This window comes from Theobroma cacao, chromosome 3 (genome assembly GCF_000208745.1).
Source record: "Theobroma cacao cultivar B97-61/B2 chromosome 3, Criollo_cocoa_genome_V2, whole genome shotgun sequence".
In the NCBI taxonomy this organism is placed as follows: Eukaryota; Viridiplantae; Streptophyta; class Magnoliopsida; order Malvales; family Malvaceae; genus Theobroma; species Theobroma cacao.
The window spans coordinates 3,007,369-3,019,007 of NC_030852.1; positions in this window are offsets into that span (position 1 = coordinate 3,007,369).

The window sequence follows — 11,639 nt, forward strand, 5'->3', positions numbered from 1 at the left end:
CTCTAAGGTTCATGTCAGAGAAACTCATCTCAAGACTGTTTCTTTCGACCGCGCTTCTGATGCCCGAATAGCTGTATTTATTCTTTGCATTAGAAGATTCTCAACATTCTGTATCCTCAATTCCAATGTCTGCATTCTAGCAGTTTGGTTACTGAGTTTCTCATCAATCCTTCCAAGCATATTATACATCACATTATTGGAAACAAGATTTGGAATAACTCTAGATGGTCGACTGGATGGACTATCATGGGCAGGATGAACTGGGCTACCTTCGACAGAGTTCTATGGCTCATCAAGACTCAAGTCATATATCCTTTTCATGAGCCATCCAATAGAGAGATTACGAGGCCTGCCACTAGTCCAATCATCTAAATACCTATTGCTCTATATCTCTTTCTTGTTAACTAGAGCCTATATGATGTTCCCGTATGGAAGGGTCGTCTCTTCCCCTATGGCAACTTCTTTCATTCTAGTGATCATATATTCTGCAATATTCAAGCCAATCTGGGTCCCAATTGATTCCATCATCCACAGATCCTCAGCGCTAACATGACTTAAACGACTGATCCTTCCCTGTAATGTGGACGTGAGAAAATTATGTATCAGCCTCCAGGGTGCAGGTTTCAAATGACGAGTAGAACATGAATTTGTCTTGTATGGTTCTTTTTTGCCTATCATGTCGGCCCACATGGGGGACGAGTTATAAAATGGGGGACATCTGTTTTGTCCCCCTTTGTACTCCATTTTCAAGAGCTTCTCAATATCAAATGCAATCACCATAAACTCTATTCCTTCCAAATACACGTTCAAAACACATAGGTTAAAATCACTACGTTTTTCAAATTCATTTTCACTCCGACGTATGCTGGAGTAAAATTCCTTAACAAGTTTCAGGCTATAATCAAAATAGGGAAAAGTACTTAGACCCTCAAGTTTACCCATGGCAAAAAACGTTTATAAGTCACCCTCAAGGTATATGTTTTCCTTCAAGCTTTCCCAATCTACCACTTTCTCGCACGATATGATGGCATTCTCTATTACCTTATACCTAGCAACATGTGTGTTGTCCCTAAACAGTGAGGACGAGGACAGATCATTGCCTGGTTCAATTGAAAAACCAATTGATGCGGTAGGCAGTTGAAGAGCTAGTTTCCATTTCTTCTTTGATCGTAGCCTTGAGCATTCATCTTCACCCATAATTTGGTCGCCATTGTGACCAACATTGGCCCTGCTCAAAGATGCAGCCATTGCTTAAGATAGTGCAGGACGGCTCAACTTTAGTGGTTGAACTTACAACTAGAGAAAGGTTTTAGAGATTTTGGAGTTATTATGGGTTAAGGTCCAGGGTATTAAGGATACCAAGAGAGAAAACAACACTGATTTCAATATGACTTTAATAAAAGAGGTATAAGTTGAATAAAATTATAGATTTTAATATAAAATCTAAGTTTTCAATATTAAAACGCTTAAGTAATAAATTATCACATTGAAATAAAAAAATTACAAATTTTAAATATTTTTTAAATTCTTCAACTATGTATAAAATTCAAAAATTTCGATTAGGTCGATTATCTTAAATCATTTAGGGTAATCCTCTTTGACGTCTCTGCCAAATCGTTTTGCCTCAAAAACTCATCTCCCTCCAAAATTTCCTAATTTTGGAAAATGAGTCTCAGAACTAAATGCCCAAAGGTGACTCACAACAGTGGTGAAGGCGACTTTGTTGATGTGGAAACATCAACAGCCTCGGTAGTGAGTTCTTTTTTGCAAACTTTCACCCATCCATCGCACGCTGAGAAATTCAACACCAATTTCGTCGATCGCAAGGTAATGCCCAGACATATAACTGACTTTGATTATTTAAAGTCTATTGATTTCCTATACCTTGTGAACTTTGAAAATCTAGGGTGGACACATTATTTACAATTGAATAGGAAACACTATGAGAATTTGGTCTGAATTTTTTACTTCAATGCAACACGAAAATATGCTGAGTCAAAACAGCTCAAGTAGTGAACCATGATGATTCGTTTGTCACCCACGTCATGGGACAACGGATCCTTGTTACACGTGAGTTGATAGAACGAGTCATTCACCTTACTTCCCTCCAAGAAGATCTCCACTATGTCAATGGCTATGGGAACCTTGGGTTATCATTTATTTACCCTCCACCAAATGAGAGTGGCAATGCTAATTGGACAAGGCTAATTTTCTTTGATCAAGTCTTGCACTTAATCATCGCTCACACTATCCGTCCTCACCGCTCGAAGTACTTGAATGTCACCACAGAGGGGCTTTGGTTCTTACATAACATCAAATTAAATCGCTATATCGACCTTGCTAAATTCATCATGGATGACATGATCCGAACCATTCAAGGTGGCATCAAAAGCCTGCTTTACGGCATGGTGATCAGTGAGATCATAGACTACTTCAAAGTTGACACCCGTTGTGATCTGCCCAAAAACCATGCTTTGTTTGCTCATATCGATGAGCATAGTATTAAACAGCTAGGTTATGACTTCAGAAACAACACTTGGGTTAGGAAGGGGGCAGTCGCTAACCCCAAATTTGATGAGGACGGGAATGAGGGTCAACCGAATGCGTATCCTACGAGCCCATCTACTGCTTGATCTAGTGCACCTATTTCCACCACATTCGATGTTAAGCAAGCTTTCACTAGACTCCTCTCATTTATGTAAACAATGGACTCTAGGTTGAATGCCCAAATAGAATTGTTAGAGGCGCATAATCGTGAGATGTTGTAACGCTAACAACACTTGGAGGATCTATTTCGCTTTCAATTTCCACCACCATCATGAGTTCTCACTGCATTCTTTATTACTTAGTGCTTGGAATGTTCAATACGATGTCTACCTCTACATAAGATTGTGCATGTATTTAAAGATATTTGTATGAAATGACTCTAATGTTTTTTGATGTATTGGGTACATTGAACTATTGCTGCTTTGCATGCTTTTATTTGAGTTTTTTTCGCTTGAATGATTGTCATTTGTTTATCTTATGCCCTTCATGTGATGGTTTAGCTAGCTTAAACCAAAACAGTAATGAAGTTATTGTCTTTACAATTGCTGAATCCATAGAGTAACTTTGTTTATCTTTTATTCTGATATTCTGTAGAAAGATTACACAATTTACATTCCAGAGTTCATTAGTATGCATATGCAAATAGTATGCATATGTCACACAATAAGTTATCAACTAGTCACACATTCCATAAGGCTTTACGTGCTTAGTCGATGGGCATTCTTTGGCTAAATTCAAATTGTGATTGGTTCTCAGTCATTATTATGGAATTGCATAAATAAGGTCTATTCCCTTTCTTGACTAAAAACCATAAACCCTTCTACTCTAGCTGTATAAACAAACAATGCTATTATTATACATATTTTTTTGCACAAAAAAATGAAGCAAGAGACGAAAATCAATCAATGCAAATATTATTAAATATTTTATGCTTTAATTTAATTGTTTACAAAGATAAACAAATTATGAAATAGTACAACGTGTTTGTTTCACCCACAATATCATCTGAAGAGCCATATACTCTTTATCTTATTGCTAGCTATTTTTAGAATTCAGAGTATCATCTCCAAACTCTGTTAAATTCAAGTTCAAATAGTATTATTCAATGCAAATGTCAATGGCCAGTTCGAAACAATCCCTAACTACTAACATCTGAAGGGCCACTATCTTCAGGTACGACACCTATAACGTTATCAAAGTTTGTCATTCGCATTGGACAACGATTTTATGTGTGCCCGAGTTGTCTGCAAATTGCACATGCCTTGGCTCGTCGTCGTCATCGAGCATCGACTAAGTAGATGATGTTTCCCCATTTGTCGATGGACCATCAAACAAATTCTAGTGGTTTTGTCTATTATGACCACAACTCTTGCATTGTGAACATCTAACTCATCGACTATTTTCCCCAACTGATGGAATTCTTTTCCTTCTAGGTTTTTCGGCTTGACCTCACCCAGTTGATGGCAAAACGACAACTTGTTGAACGTCATAGGGGATGTCCCACTCACTGGGATGCTCAACCGAGCGAATGAGAACCACATATCCCTTCACCCAAGACTGAGTCTTATAATAGTTCGAGCAGAATTCAATGGCTACACGTTTGCACTTACAACCAAGGCAATGAAATCACAGTTGTCGAACAATGTAAAAATTCAATTCTTCACGCACAAAATAACAAAATATAAAAAGTCATACCTTATTACTACCATGGCATGCGTGCATGGGAGTAAATCGGTCTGGAACTCACCTCATGAACACGTATTGGTCGAGAGGTTAACCATTGTGTCTTAGTCCTGCCTATAACTTGAAACTCGATCCGATCGATTGGTTGTATGGAAAAGTGATATACTTCATTAAATCGTGTGTTCAACAGATTGGTAGCCCAAGGGCTGAGGGGCGTGGTCAAATTTGATGCCTCATTGTGCCGGCCATGGAACCAACGTTGAAACATGCCTCCGATGCACTCGATCAAGACCGTTATTGGCATTTTTCTTGCATACCTCAAGTAGGAGTTAATACACTCCACAATGTTGGATGTCATTAGCTTGTATCGCCTTACTGGTGACAGTGCATGTGCCCATCTCACAGGGCCTAATCTCATAAAGCTATCATAAGCAGGTTCGCAAAGCTGTTTCAGCTGATTCATATGTCTGTTAAAATCGGTGACCCTATAGCAGTTAGCGACCAAGGTGAAAATCACGGCAACGTCTTCGCCCTTGAACCTGTTTTTAACGTTTTTCCCTAAGTGATAATTGCATAAACCATGATGAGCATCCTTGTACATTTTCTCAGTTGCATTCTTAATTCCAAGATGCTAATCAGAAATGAACATTGCATGTTTAGGACAATCAATCGCACGATGCAATTGGTTAAGAAACCACGACCAAGACTCTTCGTCTTTCACGCGGCCAATGCCAAATGCAACTAGATATATCTGTTCATTCACATCTTTGCATATCGTAACAAACAAAATACCTTTAAATATGCTTTTCAGATGTGTTGCATCGATAGCAACTACAGGTCACATTACAGCACTGAACCCCTAGATACATGATCCGAATGCCCATAAATAATATTTGAATTGTTGTTCCCCATCCGTAGCGATAGCCGTGACAGTACTAGGATTTTCATGTTCCAACATATGGAAATACCAGGGGAGGAATTGGAATGACTCTTCTGGGGATTGAACACAAGACTCTTCGCATACTCCTTCACTTGCCAGGCCTTACCATATAGGCATTGCAATCCCCATTTGTGATTCACCTCTTCCATTATTTTCTTTGGTCTTAATAGGGTTACATAATTTCCTTGCACCTTGGAAGAGATAAGCTAATCAATTAACCTCGCACTTGCAGTTCAGTACCCACATTGCAAACCATCAACAGTACACTTGTGTACCTTCTGGAATGTCCAAACTTGACAATATTCTCCCTCAAGCAACTTTGTTGCACGCAAAGCAAACTTGCATGCCTTCTTATTACAACCAACCTCAAAACGAGTGTGACATGACATTTTAACTCTAACCTCAAAATGCTCTTTTAGTGCCAACATGCTCAAAGCTCATTTCAATTCGTCCTTCGATGGAAACACTTTTTCACGATATAAGTGGTTATCCATTGATCTAGATTCCTCACTTGTAACTGTTTGGAACGATATTATATCTACCCCAAAAATAATCCATTGACAAGATACCCCTGTATTTACCCTCTCTTGATCACTGTCATTAGGCGAACGAATGTCAATCTCAAGTGCGATGGCGTTCTCGTAAATAAGGTTGGCACCCTCAACATCTTCTAATTCAATAGTTGTGCCATGGTCGTCGAACTCAACCTCTTCTAACACAACAGTTGTGGGATGGCCTCGACTGCCATCTGCATGATTGCAATCTGGAATGTCGGTCTACTCACCCCTCTCGTCCTCTAAATAGTTATCATGTCCGCCAACGTAATCATCTTCACCATCATCATGCCACTCATCATTCAAATCTACCATGTTGTCCTCTTCAACATCATCTTCAATCTGATCAGATGCATTGTCATTTCTTACAACCATCACAGTGTCATTTGCGAATGACAATGGACCCACTGTATTTTCGATCGATAATTATGTTTGTTGCAAAGTACCAAATATTTCGCTCGACACACATTCTGATCAAAATTGTGCAGACATCATTTGCAGACACCTCATGTGTGTGCCGGGCTGCTCAAACACATGAGGATAGTTCAAACATGATTGTCATGGTTGTTTGTGAAGAAATGCATGGCGTGGTATGTCAAAATAATTAACATTCTGTTGTAGGTGATTACTATGTTGGATACCGTGTTCATGTGGAATATCATTTTTATTTCTTGCCTTAACTGTCACAAACACAACAACTGCCCTTTCATCTCGTAGAATACTTGCTACGTCTTCATCATCTCTTATAACTGTGCGCGAAACCCCTGCAGCATGATTGAGTGATGCATGTAGCTTGATTTCATTATTATGTGAGTTGACCCCAACAACCTCTTCAACCAGCTTCACTAGGCCCCGAAAATGATAAATCACTCCCAACACCTCTCACTCGTGTCTCACCACCCTTGTATGTAATCATAAGTTTCACATTTTGGCAGACCGTTGAAATTTAATAGAAAATAAGTGTCACAATCAATTAATTTAACAAAAATTGCACCTCAATGCATAGAAACCACTTACGCAATGCTTAAGTCACATTTGCCCGGCCGCTAAAATTTAACAGAAATTAAGTGTCGCAATGTATAACACACATTCATGCAATTTCTAATAACTAGTGAGCAAAAGCCTCAAAACAAAAGGTGAATTGCACAAGTCACGCACCACCAGTCTCGCAATACATAACTATAGGTCACGCAATATATAAAAACCAATCACGCAATGCCTAAAACCTACTGAACAAAAGCATCTAAACAAGACATGAATTGCACAAGTCACTACGCACCGCCAAGCTCGCAACACCTAAGAATAAGTCACTCAATGCCTTATACTCACTCACATTATGCCAACATAACCACTCACTACTGGCCCAATGTCACGTAATACATAACAACAGGTCACAGAATACATAAAAGTAGTCACGCAATGTATAAAAACTACTAAACAAAAGCCTCAAAATAAGAGGTGAATTGCACAAGTCACGCACCACCAGTCTCGCAATACTTAATAATAAGTTAGTCGATGCCTAATATCCACTCACGTCATGCCAACATAACTAGTCACGTATTAGCCCAATGTCACGCAATGCATAACAACAAGTCACCACATACATACAAACCAGTCACGCGATGCCTAAAAACTAGTAAACAAAAGCCTTAAACTCGGTAGCGTTTGGTACTTTACAATGCAATGTAATTACAGGTAATGTAATTACAAGTAATGTGATTGCAAATAATATGATTATATGGAAAATAACATTACAGTGTTTGGTATACAAACAATATAATGATTAAAATGTAAGGAAGACAACATTACAGCGTTTGGTTTACAAGTACTTTCTTGGGAATGTAATTTTAATTTTCAAAATTACCCCTATTTATTAAAATTCATGTTTAATATACTTGTATTTTTTATTGTTAATTTTTATATAATATCATGTCTTAAATATATTTTTAATGTCATATATTTTATTTTCATTTTTTATTATAATATTATATTTTTCATTTTTATTTTTTAATATAATTTTTTATATTATATATTTTATTTTAATTTCATTTACCCTATATTATATAAATTTTAATTTCTTCTATTTTATTTTAATTTTTATTTCTTACATTATATATTTTATTTTAATATTTTTTTATTATCAAATATTTTTAACAAAGTAAAAAAGTTAAAGGGTAAACATGTCTTTAAAACATTACATAGTGCAATGTAATGTGATTGCATTGGTTTTAGACTGCAATCACATTACATCCTTTGGCTATAATGTGATTGCATAGCAATCTTACATTGCAGATGAATTGTACAAGTCACGCAGCACCACCCTCACAATACCTAATAATAAGTCACTCAACACGTAATATCCACTCACATTATGCCAACATAACCAGTCCCATAGCGTTAACATGTCACACAATACATAACAACAGGATCACGCAATATATAAAAATCAATCACGCAATGCAATGCCTACAAACTAGTGAACAAAAGTCTCAAAACAAGAGATAAACTGCACAAGTCAGTCACACACCGGTAGTCTCGCTATACCTAATAATAAGTCACTCGATGCCTAATATCCACTCACGTTATGCCAACATAACCAGTCTTGTGATGGCCCAATGTCACGCAATACATAACAATAGGTCATGCAATATATCAAACCAGTCACACAAGGTAAAGCCTACAAACTAGTGAACAAAAGCCTCAAAACAAGAGATAAATTGCACAAATCAGTCATGCACCAGCAATCTTGCTATACCTAATAATAAGTCACTCGATGCCTAATATCCACTCATGTTATGCCAACATAACTAGTCCCGTAATGGCCCAATGTCATGCAATACATTACAACAAGTCACGCAAGGCAAAGCCTACAAACTAGTGAACAAAAGCCTCAAAATAAGAGATAAATTGCACAAGTCAGTCACGTACGAGCAGTCTCGCTATACCTAATAATAAGTCACTCCATGCCTAATATCCACTCACGTCATGCCAACATAACCATTCATGTACTACCCCAACATCACGCAATACATAACAACACATCACCATACAAATACAAACCACTCATACAATGTCTCAACAGGATATATGCAATTACACAATTCACGTAGCGCCTATAACCTAGTCTCCCAATACCTAATAATAGGTCACTCAATGCCTAACATCCATCCACGAAGTTATTCAGCATAATATAACTTAAACAAAGAAAATAACTCAAGAAAATATGTGCTTAATGAAAATAAAAATTTGTATAAATTTTATTAAAAATTTAAAAAGATCCCCTGAAAATACAAGGAGATGATACAAAAAAAAAGAAAGAAATGAACCGTAATTCATTTCTTGCTAAGTTCATCTACTTTGAACTCTATCTCAGTGAGAATCTTTTCGTTACTCAGGATGGCAACCTTCAGGTCAAAGGTCCTTTGCATCAGGTTGTCGATGAGGGCACACATCTCTTGCTGGAATATCTCTAGGTGGTCCCTCAGAGGCACCTCCTCCTCTTCGGAGGCTGCCTCTTCCCTATTCTCGACTCTTGGATCTCTGGAGGCCATTTTCAATTATTTGAGATTGATTAAGATAATTGAATTTGATTCAAATGGTTAATGGTTCCCTTTATTTATAGGCATGAATGCTGACTCTTCGTTTTTTACACCTATATAAGTATAATTAAGGGGGGATGAATTGGTTGTTAAGTACCTGTTCGGCTTGGCGTTTCATCTTATTTACCTCTTAAAAGCAAAAGTCAGGCCAAACATTATTTTTCGAGAAACTCAATTCTTAATAAAAAGTAGCTTAAAGGTTTTCTCTCTTTTTCATTAATTAAAAGGATTTTAATGTTACATACATCATTTCCTCTTTTCTTTTCTTTTTTCAGAATTTAAACATCATGGTCTGATTGCTTGGTAGATTAACCAAAATCTAATACTATTGCTACTATACAGCTATAAAAATTGTACCATTTCTTTATTGATTTCTTTGATTTTAACATCTAAAATTATATATAAACTTCAAGCATTACATTATAGCTTATTAAGTGATTGAAAATGACACTCAATATCCTTTATGGTAATTTTAACCGAAATTACAGCTTTTATAATTTATTTTGTTAAACAGTTTACCCAAAAGCTTTAGCCTATTTCTCTTCTAATTTTACAGAATTTGTTATTAAGGGGGGTGAATCAATAGATAATCACCTGGGGCATTAGGTAGATAAAGTCACGCAATGCCTACAAACAAGTCACGCAACACTCAACAAATATTCAGTCACGTAATGCCTACAAACATGTCACGCAATTCTCAACAAATATTTAATCACGTAATATTTAGGCACCTAATGTGAAATAAACAAGTTACGATTCCTAATATCCAGTCACACACCCTAATATCCAGTGACGCAATACCTAACAAATATTCATGCATCGCCTATAAACTGATTGATTTCACTACTCCCAGCCAGATTTAAGTTTTCAAACTCATATAATTTACCCATCAACTTTTGTACCTTGTGAATAACCCTAAATAAACCCAATAAACCATAACAAATACCTTGATGTCATATCTGCATTTTGGGATTATCAGAAAGTTAGCTGCCGATATAGACCTCGATGGCGATGGAAAGCCAAACAGCGAGATATATTTCCCAATGCCATTGGAGAGCTAGGCGAAGGGATAGCTAAATCAAGATTTAATTTTAAAAATTTTAACTGAATGGCGGGAGATGAGAAAGAAAGAAACCGAGACGCGCCTTCATTTGGATTAATTGATTTAAAGAGTGTTCTTGTCAAGTCTTGCCAAAAATTGTTTACAAACAATTAAAATTATAGTGACAGTCATTTTTTAAGTGACCTTAGTACGAAGGTCATTTCTCACAATTTTCTCAAAAGAAAAATAGGTTTTTCTTTGTAAACGCAATTACCCAACAACTTCTCTTTGACTTTTTTTGTTTCGCTTTTCTTGAGTTTGGTGCCTTTCTATTATGGTAAGAGTTAGACTATTAATTTTGGGATTATATTTGTTGCACAATGTGTAGTTTTTATATAAAAATGTGTCATTTCATTAATAAAGTAAAATTAATAATTTTTAAGATTTAATAATAAATATATAAAATATTACTATTTAATGAATAAAAAACAAAATCTTTTTTTTTTGCAGAAAATCTTTTTTATTTCTTTCAAATGTGCTAATGGGATAGGTAACACATTGTGGTGACTTGATAGTGTATAAATTCTTTATTTTACATAATAAAATTATTAAAATATTATCAATTCAAAAGTAGTTAAGTTGTCTATATTTAAAATATTTGCCGTAATATTTACAAGAAAAGTCTTTGGACTATTGAGAAAGTTTTAAATAAATTCTTTTATTGCGTTTAATTAAGTTTTTATATTTTTATTTTGAACCAAATAAATCTTTATAATTAATAGTTGATTAACTGTTATTAATTAAAATGTTAGTACATGATGTTAATATAATATGTTGATATGTCATAATGGATGATAATGTGACATGATCATATGACATTTTTGCTCTTCACGTCATATTAATCACACATGTATTTTTTTAATATATTTGATATAAAAATAATAAAGTGTTATTTAAATTATAAAAAATACGTTGAAGTTTATTTTTATTTGTAAAGATGATTTGTTAAAGTAGTCATTTATTTAATATAGGTGCATTGATTTATTATTAAATTAAAGGCATAATGTTCGAAAAAACCCTCAAACTATTCAAGAAAATTTAAATAAATTATTATTCATTTATTGTGTTTAACTAAGTTCTATATTTTTATTTTGAGTCAAATAAGCTTTTATGATTAATGATTGATTAATTGTCATTAATTAAAATAATACTTGTCATTTTATACTCACATGGTATTAATGTAGCGCTGATATAAAGGGTGAAAAATATTTCAT